General features: G+C 39.5%; 1 long non-coding RNA gene across 2 annotated transcripts; it reads left to right on the plus strand.

Moving 5' to 3' along the window:
• Nucleotides 1-12,419: 12,419 nt before the first annotated feature.
• On the plus strand, nt 12,420-20,725 carry LOC119851003. 2 transcript variants are annotated; one of them, XR_005291097.2, is made up of 3 exons: nt 12,420-16,043; nt 16,446-16,499; nt 19,902-20,725. It is a non-coding gene; the product is annotated as an uncharacterized LOC119851003 (long non-coding RNA). The 2 variants fall into 2 exon arrangements; XR_006278798.1 differs by lacking the exon at nt 19,902-20,725 and adding an exon at nt 16,713-18,715.
• The last annotated feature ends 368 nt before the right edge of the window (nt 20,726-21,093 follow it).

A 21,093-nucleotide genomic window follows, 5' to 3' on the forward strand; every position in this document is an offset into this window, starting at 1 on the left:
GGAGTGATGCTCAGGCATCTGACTGCATCCTCAAATTGGATAGTTAGACAGCGAAGTGCCAATTTTATTATTGCAGAATTGCTCCTGCGACTGATTGTGGATATGCAGTTGAAGGTCCTGTTGAGACACCTTTCAAAATAAGGCTCAAATCTCTCTGCCTTATTTTCTTTGCCTCTGAAAATGAGGATAATACATATCTATCTGCCTCACAGAGGTGTTGCAAGGGTTAATTCATGCTTGGGTTGAAAAGTGCTAAGAACTCATAGTATTCTTATAAAGGACTAGACATTTAATTTTAGGAGAAATTTTAAGAGAACTGTAAGTTGAACAGAGTATGCACATCTGTGTACTGCCCTTGAATGCATGTGGAGAGCTCCCACTGAAATGCACACATAAATAGGTAGAATTGGGATTAAAAGAGCATTGAGAGACCTCTCAGCTAAATGGCTTTCACAAAGCTGAATTATAACCACCACACAATATTTTGCTGCACTATCCTGCAAGGATTTTGAGTGGCTTTAACTTCCCATGGAAGTCAATGGCAACTGGTGTCCAGCACCTCTCAGGATTGGGCCAAATCCTGCTACAACTGATTTATATAAGCAATCCTTATTCTGACAAGTCCTACTGACTTCAGTGAAATGATTCACCTGACTAAGGGTCTGCAGCATCAGGGCCACTAATTTCAGTCATTAACCCTCAGTTAGCAAAGAATTCTTATCACATCCTTAAACAAACAAAACATTACATACCCCAGTTTTCTGGTCTTCTGCCTTTGGACATCGCAGTCTATCTTTGATGCAAGGCCTTTCTGCTCTCTTCTCATGATATAGATGGGGTAAAAAAACTGAAGAATTGCTTTTTCATGAAGAGAGTCCCTCATGGTGTACAATTTATATGCTTGGATAATCATAACTTTGCTGGTAACTTTAATAAAATTGATAAAGGATATTAGATGATGATGATCTTGTGAATGTATGTAATATGATGTGTTAATCATAACATCACACAATAAATGAATGATAAAATGACGTAATTGGCTACAATGGGGAATGTTACTATTAGTCATTGCTAGCCATGAATGTCTGAAAATTTCAGAGTCGGGTCCCTAGTGATCTTATTGAAAGGCTTTGTGTGTGGGCGGTTGAAAATATGGTACTTGGCCTTTGGTGCCAAACTTTCTGACAGTATCATCTGTCTTTACACAAAAGATGTGGCAGAATATGTTATTTCCCATTTAATATTCAGAGCTCTGTTAATCTTGTCACCAGAATAATATACGTGTAAAGGGGAGTGCAGATTGTCGGTAATCTATGTCTACTACACCCTTCGCTAATGAAGTTGTTGTGTCCAACCTTTGTGTGTGTGTGTGAGGGGGGCAAGGGGGTCTGAGAACTTCATATAGGAGACTGCTAAATTCAGCCTCTTTCATTTGTGCTTCTTCTGTTTCCCTCATTCAAATTAATGGCATTGCATGCCTTTTTTGACTACCACAGTAATTGGTTGCTATGTAAGTAGTGTTTTAATTTTAAACTTCCAAGATGTTCAATCAGCTTCCCTTGGTAGATATCTATGCTCCATTGATGCAAATAGCTTGAAAGGTGTTTTTCTAGCCAATGGAACCTGCCACACTTGTGCAAGGAATGTTCTCATTCAGGGTAGCAGGTTGCATCACCGAAAGTGTGGGAGAATGGATACAGCCTTATTCTATTCCCCTTCTTGTTGGTGCTTCTTCTCTTTCTACTGCCTTGTCAGGTGAAGCCACTTTAGCCCTGGAGTTACAAGAAAAGGTAGGTAGATTTGAGAATGAGAAAGAGAGACCTGTACAAAGAGAGGTCCTGAAGGAGGGTGGGAGAGGGCCTTGAAAATGAGAGGATGAGCCCAAAGAAGGATGAGAGTAGGAGAAATAGGAACAAGCACAGAGATATATCAAATGACTGAGGAGAGCTTGGGGCCCAGGAAAATGTTAGCCTAGCATTTATGAGTGTCTGTTTCATCATTAATGTGTTTATCATTTTTCATTCTTTTTAAATTAGGTCCATGAAAGTCAATGGCGAAACCTTGCAAAGGAAACTCAGCACATGGCTGCCGTGGCATTCTCTTCTGTGTGTGAGGTAAAATGATGATTGTTTTGCTTTGCAGAGGAAGGGCCCACAGCAAATTCCATCTCTGAACATTTATCACTCTTAAATTATAAGAACAAGAAAACTGTCTCCTTTTCACTTGTGTGCACACACGTACACACATATTGTAAGCACAGCCATAATGGCCCATGTGCTGTTTAAATACACAAAAGCAGGCAACTTATTATTTTTGAATGGAGTATTTCAGTTCATATTTATAAAGAATCAAACCCCTTCCCCCGCCCCCATATCCACATGATTGCCTCTTCAATATTCAAAATAACACTGAAAAAAGTTTGGTGCTCAGTAATTTAGAGAAAGTGTGTGTGTGTGTGTGTGTGTGTGTTTATATATATATAAAAATATAAAAGGTAAACTGTTCTTTCTCTCTGTAGCAAACCATATTGCAGATTAACCACTGCTTTCATAAACTACAAGTGGGCCATTTAAAGTATTTCACCACTGGTTAATGTACTGTCTTGCGCTCACTCTTTCTATAGTACCTAGCTCGTGTTTTGTTTTTATTAGAAATTCACCTATCCTTGACTACTGAGGAGAAAAGAAATTATCCTACAGAGCCCTGCAGCCCATAAAATGGCAGAGATTCCGAAATAAGACTGGCCTGAAACGGAAACCTCTGTCTGCCTGCACTGTAATGAAATGCATGACTATAGGAGATAATAATAATTGCAGCAATAGCTCGTTACAGCTCCCAGATGATTTGGTGCTGTCAGGAGTGCACTGTCCTCTGACATCCCAGGAGGCGAGCAGCATCACTGACTGCAGGCCCTGATTGGTGTGGTGAAATATTGCTGGCAAAAATTAAAAGGTCTTGGTGTCAAAATAATTCATGATATGCATATCTTCCATTCTGATGAAACGGCTGATATCTGGATTAGCAAGATAATAAAACTGATCAGGCTACAGTTAAACAATTTAAGTTGGAGAGCTGTTCATTTTGTAGGTGTCACTTGTCAGATCAAGGGGTCAAAGCAGAATGAAAGGCTCTCCCCAGTAACCTTCTGATGATTTGGATCTGGAATGTTCTTCATGATTTGTCCAAAGTTTTCATCACAGTGCTGCCGAATAGCATTACCACAGCAGCCTGTATTCTGACATTCAAATCCTGGGAATGACAGGTTATTAGGAGAAGAGAACTGGCTGTACATACATTAAGCCCCATATCTCTGACCTGTAATTTGAACTGATAGTGATATTGTAATTGAGTGAGTAAAAAGGGGAATTCTTTATTAAAACACAGGAAGATAGAGAAAACGTTTATTTTCAGGAGATTTATGGGTTCATAAAATAAGCTTTTAGATGATGATTTATTTTACAGTTTTTGAAATGCTGAGCTGTGTGCTTTGTATTTATTTTGTGGAACAGCTATTTAAAATAGCTCTCTACCTCTCATATATTCTCAGCCTGTTCTCCAGAACCCACGTCTGTGCAGATGGAAGGATATTTGTTTCATATAGGAGTCCATGTATCTGAACAGTTCAAAGATTATTCCAGTAAAATAAGCCTAGGGAAAATATTGTACCCAGTTAATGCTCATTGCTTCAGGGACCCCTAATATCCTTCTTTGACACGTTATTGCAGGCTATTACTACACAATGGATCTTAAGTCAGACGGTTATGGGGAGTGGGGCAGAGCTGTACTATCAGGGTAATTGAGTCCATTGTGTGGTAGTGTTACACACTTGAGTAACTAATTTAATGGGATGTGTTTTCATGTTCTTCTGCTCAGGCCTCTTGCTGAATAATTCTCCTGTCAGGTACAGAGCAATTCAGGACAGGTGAGGAGGGTCACAAGGGCTCATGATTTCCCCAAGACAAGACTGTTCTGGAGCACAGGTGCTCATGCAGCTGGCACCCAAATTAGACTCATTGCCAACAAAACAACTGCCTTTTAACTTGAATATGTTAAATTAGGGTTAAGAATAATTCATTACTTTCAAAGGGACCAAAGCTGGACCATAAATATATAAGGAACATAAACAACAAGACCTTCCTTTGCCAATTGTTCCTGAAGCAGTTCATTAGTTTTTTTGCACAATTTAGCTTTAAGCGTTTACATAAAGCACATGACATGTTGAGAGAGGTGAACATACTATATATCTGTCTGCTGCAAAGGTCTGCACATGTGTGAAGGATAAGGGCTCAATTGGGCATCCACTGAAATTGATGGGAGTTTTGCCCCAATGCAGTCAGTTTTCTGTATGTGTGTTTGCAGAATTTAGCAACCTGGACAGAAAAGGACATGGGTAACTATGTTAACAAAGCAGCTGGACATGCAAGTGCTGAATATTTACAAAGCCCTCCCAATTCCCCTTCTCTTCCAATGAAGGGAAAGCAGACCTATTGCTTGCTGCTATATTTCAGTTGCACCATTTGTTATTTCTGTTCCTAGTGATGAATTGAAATGAAGCCCCAAAGTGCCTACAGTGCTATAGTGTCAACTAGTACTTTTATTTCTCATCGGTTACAGTGTGGCAATTTCGTGTTGAATGTTTTGTCACATTATAGGCATCTGATAGCTCAGGTTTCACACAATATTTATTTTCACAAGCAAGAATATTGATTACTGACAAGTGATGTACTTATAATTTTGTTAATGGGCATATCCACTCAGATAAAGGAGGACTTGACTTACTCATAATTCATTAAAAATGAAGAACCCAATCCTGCAAACATTCATATCACTTTAAATGTGTGATTAGTGAGTTCAGACTGCTTTGCCTTTGCATCTGGTGCATTCAATAGAAAAAAAGTTCACTTAATTTAAAAATCATAACTACCCACTCTGCATGTAATTACATCATATTTATCAGGTGAATATTGACACCTACATAAGTAAAGGGTTGGTCATGAAAGTACAGTGTGCTTATATATTTGTATAATTGTAAAAATTACACCGTTTCAGAGTGTAAATTTTATTGCTCCATTCCTGCAAAGAGATTCACATAGGTTGACCCTCACACTCAGAATACCACTGAAATCAATGCAATTACTCAGCACCTAAAAAATTGTTTTCACCATCAGGCCCATAGACCTCCGTTGTATAAAGGCAAGACCTCTGACATTGACGCAGACTCCCATGGACTTTGGTGGGACTGTATAAGGGTCCGTATGCATAAAAGCTTTTGCAGGATTGGGAAGCCATTAGAGTTTAAGCATTGGAAGCAGTTTCTTTTTACATTGTACAAACATAATATGTGCACAGGTTTCAGAGTAGCAGCCGTGTTAGTCTGTATTCGCAAAAAGAAAAGGAGTACTGGTGGCACCTTAGAGACTAACAAATTTATTAGAGCATAAGCTTTCGTGAGCTACAACTCACTTCATCGGATGCATTTGGTGGAAAAAACCTTTGTTTTCATGATGATTGTTGACCATTGAACTATAAATGTATCAATATATCCCTGGTAGTTGCAATGTAATCCCAAGCAAAAGAAATAGTTATTTTGATTTTTGAAGTAAATTGAAGCTTGCAAGATATTTTCTTCTGTATGTACCAAATATAATCACCAAGCAATCTGCAGGAACATGTGTTTGAGTAGTTGTTGTGTAGCCACATTGTATTTCAAGCTAGTTAGAGCAGGATTTTGTACTGGTACTTATTACCCTAGTGGCTGACTGTCTTCCACGGGAATTAGATTGCTATAGTAAGGTCCATAATGAACTTCTGGGGGCCTTCAGCTCATCTCCCTTCTCAGGTATAGGGCTAGATTCTTGCTTTGTTTGCTTTTGTTTTTTGGTGGAGATGTGTAGGATTGGTTATTGTAAATGTCTTCAGGGTTATGGTGGAAAAAAATTATGAAGCTTCTCCTTCCCCATCTCTCCCCTTTCCTGGTGCAAACTAAAACCAAATAATTCAGGTTAGTTCTCTTGTTTGTTTGTTTATATTTGTGACTGTAGTGATTTTGTCCTTACCAACAGAAATCATAGGGAGCAAGAGAGAAAGTCATGCTTGCTGTGGAGAGAAGGCTGCCATGTTCTGGAATTCAATAACTTATATAAATCAAGAAGCAACAATCCTTGGGATGTTGCATCAGTTTATATATCACAAAACTGAACCAAGATTCAAGATTATGTGTGTGTGTCTCCTCTGTTTCTGCATTTCAGATTAGAATTGTTTTTGAAACGTATACATAAGCCTTTACATTTCTCCTTCTCAGTAAGTAGTGAATCCTGGTCAAAGAGAAACTAATCGTTTATTTTCAATGAATTAGCACGTGTTTGATTCAACTTCATTTCACATATACAGTATGTAAATATATCTATTAGCCATTTCAGAAAATACATAAACTGGGCAAGTTTCATTTGTAAAACATATTGCTTCGTAATATATTTTTACATTTAAATTATACTTTGTTATACCGTCCAATCATGCTATAATGCAATGGGCCCATTCTTAACATAGCAAATATACTGGAAATACTATCACATATGTCTGTCTACATCTAAGTTCAATTAATTGATCATGCATGTATAAATATATATGAATATATTGTTTCCATATGGGATGTACATTTTGGGATCATCTAACCATTGACTCAGTAGCTAAGCTTATTTGATTTTCCTTAACGGGTTGAGGTCTCTACCGCATGTTAATTTTTCATTACAATATAATAATAGTCATAGGAAAGGGTGATTTGGTATGTGATATATTTCATTATGTTTCTATGGTAAGGGCAGAATCTAAAGTGGGAGAGCTCACTAATTTTTCGGCAGAGTAATTTATTCCACAGTATTTAAATGTTGTAATTTTCACACTGAGGCACATGCTGTCACATATATCTTCCCCTGGACCAGTCTCTGTCTTGCTCTTTCCTTTTCATCTGTTTTGTTTTTTGCATTTTTTTCATAAATTCGACAGATGGCCTCTTGATGAATCCTTGATAATACTGTCATGTAAAGCTGCTAAGACTAGAAATCATCTCGCAACAATTTTTCATTGCAAAGAGAAAATTGAACGGAGACAAACATCACTAAGTCCATCACAACAGCAACAAAATACCTACTTCATGTAAATAAAGAGAACAAGCTTTCCTCATAATGCTCAAGCACAAATGCCACTATCCTTGTAAAGCCCCTTGATTTTTTTTTTAATGCTACATTTAATTCACGTTTCAAGCCTTGGATATGTTTAGCATTTTATTGGTTTCATATTCAGAACATTTTCCAGGCTTTTAATATGTTCTCCCTTCTCCCTGTTCCCCCTCCTTTTAGGTCTTTATAATTGTGGATCAGGTGAAGTTTGATTCCCCTCATTTCAAGGTCATGCACCACTAGGACCATTTTCCTGACTCAGAGGGCACGTAATTTCACAGCCGTGTACTCCTCATTAATCCACCCTGAGTAGGTGCTCAGGAAGTTCCAGATCACAGATTTGTTTTTGTCTTGTTCTCTGACTCAGTGCTTCACAAAAGGATTAGATTAACCCCTTTTGATTATATTTATATCTTACTGCATCAAGTTAGAAATAAAGTGATTTCTTCTTCTCTCCACATGGTCCCCAGTGTGGGAAGCAGGGGAAGGAGAGGGTTCACATAATTTTCTTTACAAATAGGTCTTAGTTAGTTAAAGTGAAGCTTGTGGCAGAAACAGAAAATTATTAGTTTGTTTTCTTGTTCGGTTATTACTGCAGCTTCAATGATTGATTCCCCTCTTCCGCAGTTAGAGACTTGTTTATAAACTCTGAATGGTCTCTGTATAAATGAAAACTGCTGCAGTCCACTGGGTCCTGAACTGGGTCTCATCTGGACCTGAATTGTCCTGGTCCCAAAAAATTAGATGTGTTGAACATTGGAGAGGACCCATTTTGTTTTTGGAGAAGGGTTCCAGCCAAGAGCATGAGCAATAGTTCTTCACTGTGGGGCATTCTTTCCGCATTTGGTGTCCATTTTCTTCCCCATAGGGGCTGTAGAAGAGGGGTATTTCTCTAAATGGAGGTAGTGTGACCCAGTGGCTAAAGCCCTCGATTGGCATGTCAGAGGCCTGGATTCTAGTCCGGGCTTGTCAGGGTGATCTTGTGTAAGTGACTTGCACCTCCCTATGCCTTAGTTTCCACATCTTGTTGAATGGGAATAGTGATGCTTACCTCCTTAGGCCATGTCTACACTTATGGGTAAATTGGCACTGCTGCGATTGATGCAGCGCTGTCAATTTAGCAGGTCTGGTGAAGACCCTCTAAGTCAATGGCAGAGTACTCTCCTGTCGACTCTGGTACTCCAACTCCCCGAGAAGAAGAAGCTAAGTCAGCAAAAGAGCATCTCCTATCCACACAGAGCAGTGTAAACATTGTGGTAAGCTATGTTGCCTTCTGTTATGTTATTCACATAACTGAAGTAGCGTAACTTAAATCGACTTACCACAGTAGTATACAAAGCCTTAGTCAAGAACTTTGAAATCTACTGTATCATATGGCAGGATGGGAGGAAGTATGGTTCAATATTTAGAGCAGATGACTGGGACTACAAATTTTTTCCCCAGCTCTGGTACTGATTTACTATATGGTCTTGCCTATATGTCCATCTGTAAATGGGGCTAATGTTTGCCTGCTTTTGTAAAGTGCTTTTAGAAACCTTAGTTTCTTTCTTCCCCTCATCTTCCTCTTAGAGTTGTCAGTTTTAGTTGGATATATTCCTGGAGGTTTCATCACATGACATCATCTTTAATTAAAGATTAATCTTTGATTTTTGGAGACTCCAGGACAATCTTGGAGAGTTGGCAACCCTACTTCCTCTTGGAGAGAAGGAACTGCACAGACTCAGCTCTGGGAGCTAATGTAAGCAATTCTCCTGAGTGAGGCCTAGTGGCTGGGAGGATTGAAGAGCTTGTCCTCATGGACACCCCAGATCCATTGGGTTGGGCCCAATATTTCCTGTCCATTCAGGGGCTCCAAAGGACTAAGGGGGCAGCCCCACCAAACTGCTGCAAACCACTCCCCCCACAAGGAAAAACATAAATGCTCTGCTTGAAACCATGGAGATTTCAGACAATATGCCCCTGCTTCCTTGGGTCTTGCTGTGTGAGGGAAGCATGTAGGCCTTACGTTTGGGAGAAGAGAAGGTTGTTATACTGCAGTGGGAGTAAATTTTACCCTTTGTGATTAATTTCAGATTACTTCTATGGTGTGTTACCTTAAAAAATTACCACCACCATGTCGCTTCTTGTTTTACAGCTAAAACACTGTTTCTTTTCATAGGTTCATAGTTTGCAGTGCCAAAAGGGACCATTCCGATCATCTGGTCTGACCTCCTGTAAACCCAGACCATAGAATTTCCCCAAAGTAATGCCTTTCCAACGAGAACATCTCTTTTAAAAAAAAACACCTTCAATCTTGATTTAAAAATTGCAGTGAAGGAGAATCCACCACAACTCTTGGTAAATTGTCCAATGGTTAATTACCGTTGCTGTTAAAAAAATTATGCTTTATTTTCAGTCTGAATTTGTCTGACTTCAGCCATAAAGTGCCAGGTGATTTTTTCCATTAGATATACTATAAGAATGATCTTTCTCTCAGCTTTTTCACTGTAACCAAAGGCACTGGTTTCTTTCTTTGGAATCACAAAGTCAAAAGACCATGACATGAATATGTCCTGCATTTCAATTAGGCAATAAGAAAAAGCAGAGCTGTGTGAAGCAACCAGCTTTTCTCCTCCATGAAACATTTGCTATGAAAACTGAATTTAGCTTGCAAATGCTGAGATATGGAGCATTGCCTAATGCTGGTAGTACACCACTTCTTGATATTTTTAAGGAGTTCTTGTTAATATTGCACAAAGTTTCTCTAGAAAAAGAGGTTGCCTTTGCTATAGCATGAAATACCAAGAATTTTAGGTAAACATGGCATGACTTGCATTGCGCCTTTAATCCTCCTGCACATCTCCTATGCCATCAAACAAGTGTTTTAGGCACGAATGGAAGATATATTATGTCTCCAGTTAGCTAATCAGAGGTTATGTTTTGTAAGCTTCAGCCACACTACGGAAATGTATGCTGTTCAAATTTACTGGCTCAAAGGTCAAATACTTAAATGTGCTTACACAAATGTAGTAGTATGGGATCTGAGCAAGAAGATCTGAGAAGCTAATAGGCTTCGTTTATCGTGCAAAAGTGTTCATTTAAAAATGTTTTTATGAACCATTTCCATCATAAATGTGGTTATTGTAGTTAGCATTTTTGTTGAAGTAGCATCTAGAGAGTTAAACCAGAGAGGGCTCACATTGTGCTAGGTACTGTACAAACATATAATCTGTTTCAGTCCATGCCCCAAAGAGGTGTGACACTTAACTTCATTAATGGTTTTAATTTTTTTTTTTCTTGAGACTAGGCTACACTCTACATTTAATGATCCTGTTTAAAACTATTTTTTTTGCAAAGTTATGTCATATCTATATTGGTGGCACAACTTTGCTAGGTAAAACCATTATTAAAAAGGGCACTGTTTTTGCCATCTAAAGGAGACCAATATATGGGAGGTCAGGAGTTGGTGGGTGCAACTGAAATCTGGTGTGGTGATTGTTATAAATGGAACATCAGTATAGATGGCTACTGAAGGAGAGTGAGAATGAAAAATACTCAGACCAACTTTTGAACAATTTTAACCAGAAGACATCATGTTCATGGGGAACCCTAATGATCCTGATGTGGGATGGATAACTAGTACAACCAACCAACCAACCGTCCTTCAGAAGGTTCCAAAGTTACAACAAAGATGATATGATCCACAAAGAGAACAGAGTAGCAATTCCAACAAGAAGAGATGCAATCTTGCATCTGCTTCTCATCGATAGGAGTGAGAATATGAGAGTGATAGAGAATACAGCAAAGAATGGATTGAGTTAACAGAACATACCCAATCAGGAATTGTGCCAGTTCTCAGCACAAGCACGCTGAATGCAAATGGCTTTCTTCTGTCTTTGTGGGATACCAGAACCCTGTGCATATCTTGGAATAATTACATGATTTGTCATATGGTATGTTGCTTGCTTATGTATATATTTTACAATGCTCAACAGATAATAAATGGGATGAAAGTGAGTATAATGTTCAAATATCACATAAATAAATTACTTTGCTCTTCTCTTCTGCAGACTAAGTAATCCCAGTTCCCTCAGCCTCTCCTCTTAAGTCAAGTGCCCCAACCCCCTAATCATTTTTGTTACCCTTCTCTGGACTCTCTCCAATTTGTCCACATACCTTCTGTAGTGGGGGGTCCAAAACTGGACACAATACTCCAGATGTGGCCTCACCAGTGTCGAATAGAGAGGAATAATCACTTCCCTCGATCTGCTGGCAATGCTCCTACTAATGCAGCCCAATATGCCATTAGCCTTCTTGGCAACAAGGGCACATTGTTGACTCATATCCAGCTTCTCATCCACAGTAATCCCCAGGTCATTTTTTGCAGAACTGCTGCTTGGCCAGTTGGTCCCCAGCCTGTAGCAGTGCATGGGATTCCTCCTTCCTAAGTGCACTTGTCCTTGTTGAACCTCAGATTTCTTTTGGCCCAATCCTCAAATTTGTCTAGGTCACTCTGGACCCTATCCCTACTCTCCAGCATATCTACCTCTCCCCCCAAGCTTAGTGTCATCTGCAAACTTGCTGAGGCTGAAATTAATCCTGTCATCCAGATCATTAATAAAGATGTTGAACAAAAACAGCCCCAGGACTGACCCCTGGAGCACTCCACTCGGCTGCCAACTAGACATCGAGCTATTGATCACTACCCATTGAGCCCAACAATCTAGCCAACTTTCTATCCACCTTATAGTCTATTCATCCAATCCATACTATTTTAACTTGCTGGCAAGAATACTGTGAGAGACCATATAAAAAGCTTTGTTAAAGTCAAGATATATCACATCCACCACTTTCCCCATATCCACAGAGCCAGTTATGTCATCATAGAAGGCAATCAGGTTGGTCAGGTCTGACTTCCCCCTAGTGAATCCATGTTGACTGTTCCTGATCACCTTCCTCTCCTCCAAGTGCTTCAAAATGGATTTCTTGAGGACCTGCTCCATGATTTTGCTGGGGACTGAAGCGAGGCTGACTGGTGGGTGCAAGTGAGTTCCTCAGGTTCTTTTTCTTCCCATTTTTAAATATGGGCACTATATTTTCCTTTTTCCAATTGTCTGGGACCTCCCCCAATTGCCACGAGTTTTCAGAGATAATGGCTAATGGCTCTGCAATCACATCAGCAAACTCTCTCAGCACCCTCGGATGTGTTAGATCTGGACCCATGGACTTGTGCATGTCCAGCTTTTCTAAATAGTCCTTAACCTTTTCTTTTACTACTGAGGGCTGCTCACCTCCTCCCTATACTGTGTTGCTCAGTGTGGCAGTCTGGGAGCTGACCTTGTCTGTGAAGACTGAGGCCAAAAAAGCATTGAGTACTTCAGCTTTTTCCACATCATCTGTCACTATGTTGCCTCCCCCATTCAGTAAGGGTCCCACACTTTCCCTGACCACCTTCTTGTTGCTCAAAGGATCCAGTTGTCCTCCTATGATCTGCTCAAAGCTTAATCAGCATGGGCTTGGAGACCCTGTCCTGGTGTGCAGAGGATTCACAAATCCTCCTTTGTGGTCACTGCATGTTTCCCCTGCTCCCAGGGTACCAAAGTTGCTTTTTTGGAATCCTGGAAAGTGGGGTTTTTTTTAACCGCAACTGCTAATGGAAGTACATGATTTTAAATAATTTACATTTCCATCTGGTTTGAAAAACACCAGGTGGAGATTGCAGATCAGGATGAGTCCAAATGGAAGGAAATCTTAGCTTAAAATATTAAAGCTAAAAACATTTATGTGAACCACATTTTTTTTACGGTCCACAGTGGCGACTTCTTATGTCTTTTCTCCCATCATTTTGGTTGTGCAAGGTGTATGCTTCCCTTCCTTGGCTGTGTTACACGAGTTATTCAGAATTAGGAAGGGGGAACTGGGGAGCAGTGGAAAACAAAGAGATTGTGTGTGGAATGTTGGAGGAATTAGGGGTTAGAGGGTTTCTTCAGCATATTACTTTGAGAATTAAAATGATCTCCCCTCTGCTTTTCGAGGGAACCATATTAAGCCCTTAAATGCATGCATGGGACTCCCTTTATGATCAGAGGGAGTCACCTGTGCTCATCTTAGGGCACCCATCTGGGTCTGCTGCCTGCCTCCAATAGGACCCCTGGATCCAGATTAGAACTGTGCATGGGAGAGATCCCCTCCATTCTGGTGGCACTGCCACACAGGTGGCGCCTTCCCTCTCCTTGTCATGTGGCCTTGGGGTAAAACGGCAGAGGAACCAGCCAGAGACTCCAGCTGGTAGGAGCAGAAAGCAGGAACTTTTGAATATTCACAGAACTTTCTACATCTTTGACTGGCCTTTCTCTGCCCTGTGCTGATTGTCTGTTTGTTCCAACTCTTTCTCTCACCCTCAGTCATAGTCTCTTCACTTCAGTTTCACTCCACATCTGCCCCTTTTACTCTCTTCTCTGTTGCCCTCTCCTCCTCACCCCTCCTCTTTCCATTTAGCTTCACCCCCTTAACTAATCCCATCCCCCCCAAAAGGCGTTACTAACGTGTTTGTTTCCATCAAATAGTTCACTCTGCTTTTGTGTTGTAGCCTTCCCCCCCCCCCCATGGTGTGGCTGTCTGTTTAGATGTAGGGGCAGGGATCATCTACCACTCTGTGTTTGTACAGTGCCTAGCACAATGGGGCTCCATTTTTTGTTGATCCTTAGGCACTGCCATAATAAACATGGTTAATAATAGGAATGTAGCTCCTTGAGGTTTTTGGGTTTTTTTTAGTTGAGTTGGGTCAGGACTGAAGGATTGGACCCTCGCTGGTCAACATGCTAAACCACTCACCAGCTATCCTTCCTTCCCACTTCCCTCAATTCTGAGCCAACTGGCAAACTTTTATTCTAAAATGAGTAGAAACATCATCAAAGGCTCTGTTTTGTAAAACTTTTTCTGATAGATGTTCCTTGTATCTTAGTGGTCAACACCATGATGGACTCCCCCATTTTCAGCATACATTTTGCAAGAGGAGCTAAATCCTTCAAATCAAGAAGAATTTTATGGTGAGGCTCCACTCTATTAACTGTTTTCCCAGAGAGATGTTCATATCCCTTCCTGCAGAATTTTTCCAGATGATGAAACTACTGAAGCTGCTCAGTTGAAAAGAAACACATTTCTTATACTGCTCACAAATACATGGGCTATAATAACTGTTCAGTCTGATTTTCTTACTTTTTTTTTTAAATAGAGATTATGAAGTCTCATTGTAAGCCAGTAATCTTACTGGACCAAATTCATCCCTGTTGTAATGCCATTGATTCTAATGTGTTACGTCAGGGTTGAATTTGCCTCATTGTATCAAAATTCGAAGTTCTACAAAATGGAAAAGATGTTATATGTTTAGATTAAAAATATTTGAGACAGAGTTAAAGTTGTCTTTTAATCTTCCAGTATTAACCCAGTGTGGCCATTCTTATGTACTGTGTTCCCCATTAATGCTACCAGTCATCCCCCAGATAGCTTTTGTGTTTGATTGACAGATACCAACTGGCCCAGAGAAAACTGTACATACTGGTCTGTAATCTAAATTTCCCATGCTAGCTATGCTATGGGGACCCATTCCTCCAGAACATTGACCAGAGACTGTCTGAAATTGCCATTCACGTGTGGTCCACAACCTTCTCCACTATTCCATTGGCTTCTGAAAACTTCATCCTGCCCAAACCATCCCGCCCAAATTGGTCAATCTGCATACGAGAGAGAGAGTAACTTTTTCCATGTACCCCTGAATGGATAGGCCTCAGACTCTAGTGCTGTACATTACCTTTCAAAATGAGCCAATGATCCCCATATATGCTGGATTTTTCAAAATGGACTAAAGCAGCAAGGTGCACAACATCTATTGAAAGTCAATCAATATCCCTTAGAAGGGGTAGATGCAGATTGTATGGTCATACAAGAGCCTGAAGTATCATAATCTGCATATGCAGTAGGAAGGCTTAAGTATCTATAATGTAGCAACTAATGGGATTGTCTTTCCAGTAGATACAGTTTGTCTGAAAGATACAGTAACTATATAATTGATCTATTCTAGGAAAGGGTTGCTTTTTTTTAATAGGAGAATGTGACAGATTCAAATTGGTTGGAGACTCACCATGGACTTGCAAATGGGAAGGACATAATCATCAAATTAATTAAACTTTGTTAGAGCTTTCAGTGACAATGGACAGGCACAAAATAGCAGATTTAGTTTACTTGGATTTAAAAAAGGTTTCCATACTGTACTGCATAAGACTAATGTCTAAGACTAAAAAGTATAGTAGTATTAATGAAAGTTTAGATAAAGACTGGCTTGGTAAATAGAGGGTATGTGCAGGGGGTAGCTACATACTTACTTATCAGGTAGGTGAAAACTTGAATGTTCTAACAATCTGTGTTGGATCATAGTCACACTGTACATCGATGGCTTCGAAGAAAGAATAGTGGTGAAATGTGCAAAATTGCCAATGACACAAAGGTGGAAGGAATTGCTAATACCAAAAAGAATGTGCTTGCATCTAACCTGGGGCATGGGCTGAAAGTGGTTCATGCAATTTAATATAGTTAAATAATGAGCATATGACTCCCCACTGTATTTTCCACTGAATGCATCCAATGAAGTGAGCTGTAGCCCACGAAAGCTTATGCTCAAATAAATTTGTTAGTCTCTAAGGTGCCACAAGTACTTCTTTTCTTTTTGCAAATACAGACTAACATGGCTGCTACTCTGAAACCGAGCATACAACTGAAAATGTCAAAAGGGTTTGTCTTCAATTGTTACTAGTTGCAAGGCACAGATCAGAAGATTTAAAGGACTTCAGTGAGACTCAAGGATGCTCAACAGCTCACGGACTGGGCCTCAAGGTGAGGGTGTGAACACTCCAATGCTGTAGTTGCATTTACAGATGGGCTGCATGGGTCTCTTCTCCTAAAATGATACTTTGATGTTGCTTGGTTAAGACGAATCTAGACCTCCTCTTAATGACCTTGTCACTGACCTAAGGATTCTGACCTGCGTTTGGGAGGTTTTATGGGAAGGTTTTTTAAAAATTGTTCCTCTTCTCCTACCTCCATTATTTTTGTAAACATCCCTTACCCTATCTCATTAATATGAGACCCTGTGTGGTCTTTGGAGGCATAGCTGTGAGGCTCTTCATCTGTACACATGAAAGAACTTGCATTTTGTACATTTGCATCTTAAGCTTCTCCTATATTCGACTGCATAGTAGGTGACTTTGACTTTCTTCTTGTTTCCATCCCCTTTAGAATTTTTTTTAGCAATATCAGAAAAAAAATGCACTCTACACAATATCATTAAAGGTAAGTAAGCTAATAACACATAGATCTAAATGTTTACTGGTTTGTGTCAGTGTCTGGCAATACAATGAATAATTCATATCAAACTAGTAGAATGTAACATTTACATAAAATAATACTTTGCAAATTTATGGTAAGTACTAATTACTTGCCTTATTTGCCATGACTATGATATTAAATATTCATAAAAATGTGATTATTTCTTTGATTTGGCAGGCATTTAGATTTCTCTACAGCTTTTCACACTGCTAATTTTAATCCAGTAAATTATCTGGAAGAAAACAGTATGCAGCCTAAAAACTGTTCAAAATTCACTCCAACATTGAGCACATTATGGACGTAATGATCCATTACAACCAAACTTCTAGAAGGTCTTGCAAGAAAACTGAGAATTAAACAAAGAAATATGGAGACTATCATCATTATTTATCAGATATATTTATTAGGTTTTTTTTAACATACAGTGGAAAACTTTTAAATAGTTACATATATGGTAAATATATTTCCAAGTGGTTAGTTCTTTGTCAGACAAGTGTTTAAGAAAACTTATCTGTATTGATGTCATAGCTTGATGTTCTGAGGATTTATCCTTTAACCGGTTTAATGAAAGAATCTTAATTTTGTGATTGAGTGCACTAGAAATATATTCTTTGTGGCTATCACTTAAGGGAATAACAATAAGCCTGCAGCTAGGTATTTCTAAGGTGGTTATCACCTTGGGATCTAAGATAAACAACCAAATACTTTGCACTTACTTTAAAGTTTTTCATACATGAGTTCAAAGCTGTTTATTCATATTAATTAAATCCTCATACACATATCTCTGTAGATACATACTCTGAATCAGGCAGAAAAGGGACTAGAATGTGGGTCTCCCCCATCCCACTCAAATGCCTTAACCACTAGGCTACTGCGGTCATTTTTTTGTGTGAAAAGTTTCAAATTGGTTTCGCTTTCATGTTGCATTAGAATGAAAACAAATGTCAAAACCTCCAAATTTCCCCCAGAAGAGAATTGGTGTATTTCCAGTCAGCCCTAATAAATACAGCTAGGTCACTGGGCACCTGTTCATTTTAAATGTTGCTCGCAGAGGCCCCAATTCAGCCGGTACTTCTGCATGTGTGACACTTCCTAAGGTGCACAAATCTTTTACAAACTTTTATTAAACAATTTGACTGATAACTTGAAAAATGTTGCTAACCTTATGTACTCATGTACCATGCCTTAAAATAGATTTTTGGAAAAGATTTGAAATATCAACTCTCAATCACTCCATTACATCAGAAATCTAAAACAAAACATATGTTTCTAAAACTAAAGACCAAGAACCAAATTTTTCCCTTGTGTGTCACCCTGTGCAGCCCCCCTGATTTCACTGGGCAGCACAGGCTGTTAAGTCAGGGCAGAATGTGGCCAGGAGAGCTGTATTTTTTTTTCTTGCCTAGAAAACGAGGGATAGGATATGTAATCTGAACATTGCAAGTTAAGACTTAAGGAGTTTCAGAAGCATTTTTCCCTGTGCAGGGAAGATTTTATAATCATATAGGAAGAAACAGGGAAGGTGGACTTTATCCTGCAATGATGTAGAATATTAACATAGAAATGCAGTTCCTAAATCTCTGGGCCTTCCATATGGACAGGTGGATGCTTTTCTCTGCTCATCAGCGTCCTCTTGCCATGGCTCACTCAAGAACCATGCTTCTATGTGCTTCCTTTCCCTGTGTGCCACACTTCTTCCTTTTTCTAGTGGGATAGGTTGTAGAGGGACACCATCACATCTTGTGAAAATATCCACTTGGAAATCCACTTGGTTTTGAGGGACACTATTCAAAGAGCTCCTGTCTTCACCAATCACCAGGTCTCACAAGTCTATGAAACCTCAACTGCATGTCCTTGAAGAGGAATCTGCAGGCTCAGGGGAAGCATTCTGTATTCACTCTGCTCCCCGTTCTGTAGATCTAGGACCCTTATGGCTTTTTTCTGGTTTATTTGCACCTCTCCCTACTTACATTTGAGGAGAGCATAGGACACTAACTAAAACCCTCAGAAATACTATAACACAGCATGAGACTATGATGACCCAGTTTCTTGTTTGAGGGAGAAGTCCTCCAAAAACCTTCTGCAGTGTTGTATAGCTTAAGACACCTTTTGTATGTGTAAAAATGTTGGCAAGTGGCTTGTTACCTGTGAATGCTGTATATAATTAAACTCTTCGTAAAGTCAAATGCTTTTATTTAAAATTACTTCTCTAAATAAAAGTAAAATCATTTGTTGTGTGTGTTTGCCAGTTTTGACAATGTGAAATTTTGACAATGTGAAAATGGGGCAAGGACGGTACATTGGAAGAGAGACTGAAAATCCTCAGTGTAATACTAATGGAACCCATCCTGTTCTCTCTGCATTGGTCATAGGGTTGAATAAGGAGCTCATTTAAAATAAGCATTTCCCATGTGTCAAGGAGAGAAACTATTGATTTGTACTCCTATTCACCAAGAACAAAAATCAGTCCCTTCAGACTGGAAAAGGACTTGTGTGTAGTGATGAAATGATCCCATGAGCTGCGTAACAGAGGCCCTAGTTTTCCCCTAGGAAAAGGGAAGCCAAAGGAAAATGGCATTGAGGAGGTCAAAACAGTTCATATGGCTCATCAGCAACTGCTTGCGCCATCTGACCATCCAAAGGCAACTTCAGAGCGGTCTATACAATATGTGGAGCTTACCAGAGATCTAGAAGCTGCTGCTGTGATGTCATTTTTCCTAAAGGAACTTGGCAAAATTGGCACTGTGTTCTCTCATGGACCGTGGTGCCAATGGTCAGCATAATTTGCAGCCCTAGTGCTGGAAAAGAGAGGAAGGAATTGGAGCCTGTTGTTAACTGTAAATTAAATAGTATGACTCTATTAATGAGAACCATTACCATACAGTTTTATGCTCTTAAATGAAAAATGTGTAGCAAACCCTGATTTGATCAGTTTGAATCTAAATGAAACCATGAACTAGAAGAGACTGGGTGACACAGCATGTAACTGGTCTAGACTTTTATCTGTCCAAGGGCCTCTAGGTTTACATTTGGTTTGGGTCACAAGTGAAATAAGTTTTTGATCTCAATTTTAGGCTAGGCAGTAAGAAGGGTGTGTGTGTATGGGGTAACATCTTTTACTCACCAAGGAGCACTAGTGGAAGACATGATGTGGTAAAGACATGCTCTTTTTGTTTTTAATGACTAAATGAATGTCTTAGCTGCCTAATGTGATGTTTGAATCACGTCAGGAAGTGGGTCTGAAGAAGAGGGAAGGGGCCTTGTGGATCAGCTCAGGAAGGGCGCATTGATTTTTTGTTGTTTTAAATCTGTGGCTGATGAAATACACTAAGTGAAAAACTTTCATTTGATGACAAATAAAAATAGGATATTCCCTTCTTCTGCCTAACTGCCACACTACACACACGTCTTTAATACAACATCACCGTCCAACTGCACGTTTGAATCCTGATCCTGCAAACAGACGTACACAACTCTCTTCACCTGAAGAGTACCACTGACATCAATGGGACTTCTTGGGTGAGTAAAACTTCACACCTGTGTAAGAGTTTAGGATGGGACCTTAGAAAGGGGAAGAGAGATGAAACTGCTTTTTTGACCGTGATAAAATGATTGACAGTAAATCCAATACAAAGGGTCTGTCCCAAATACTAACCTGAGCAAAACCCTGGTACATTTATTGTACAAAACTTTTTTCACCAAAGCCTTTTGTTAATTTGTGTCAATAATGACAAACTTTAAAAAAAAAAAGCTGATCCACTGTATAGCTAATTAAATATTCATTGGAGCAGGGACTGCAAGCTAGGTGTCCTGCCTACCAAGCAAGTGCCCTAAACACTAAGCTATATAGAGTCTGTGTCCCAAGAAGTATTTTACTATTTCTACAAAGTGGAACAGTTTTAAGAGAAGAGGTTGAGAGAGACATGCCCCAGAAGAGCCTTGTGGTTGTACGCCAGTGACTGGGGTATTCAGCTGGAGGGTGCGAGGGGGTGGGGGACATTAGAACAGTGACTTGAACCCAGAGTGGGGTTTTGAATCTGGGTCTCCCTTGTTAGTGCCCCACTCAGTGGGCTATTGGGGGGGCATCACCACCACTGTTGTTTTGTGACTGGCAGCTACCTCTCCTTGTACATTAAGTCTGTTTCAAAATTTCCTTTTTTTTTATTAATAAAAAGGTGCAAATTCCCAGAAATGAAACTGTTTTTCAGGTTGAATGAAACAATTTTTTTGAATTCTTTTATTTTCTGAAAATTCCAAAAAAATTCATGACATGAATTTGACATGAAACAATTTTTTTTCCAATTATTTTGAGCTGCCACAAAACTGAGAAATAAGTTATTCTCACAAAGTTACCCTACATAGTCTTGCCCAGAGACTGATATTGTAAGGCATAGTTTGTACAATGCACAGCTCATATGGTTCTGTGATGAAAGACACTATGTAAGTAGCTGACTTATTTTAATGTACTTTACCACTATATCAAGATGCACATCAGAGCCCATCTTGTGCTGTCCCTCTGGAAAGACAATCTGCCACAAGTCTGGGTTTTGAGGGATCA

Source organism: Dermochelys coriacea, chromosome 2 (genome assembly GCF_009764565.3).
Source record: "Dermochelys coriacea isolate rDerCor1 chromosome 2, rDerCor1.pri.v4, whole genome shotgun sequence".
NCBI classification, from domain to species: Eukaryota; Metazoa; Chordata; order Testudines; family Dermochelyidae; genus Dermochelys; species Dermochelys coriacea.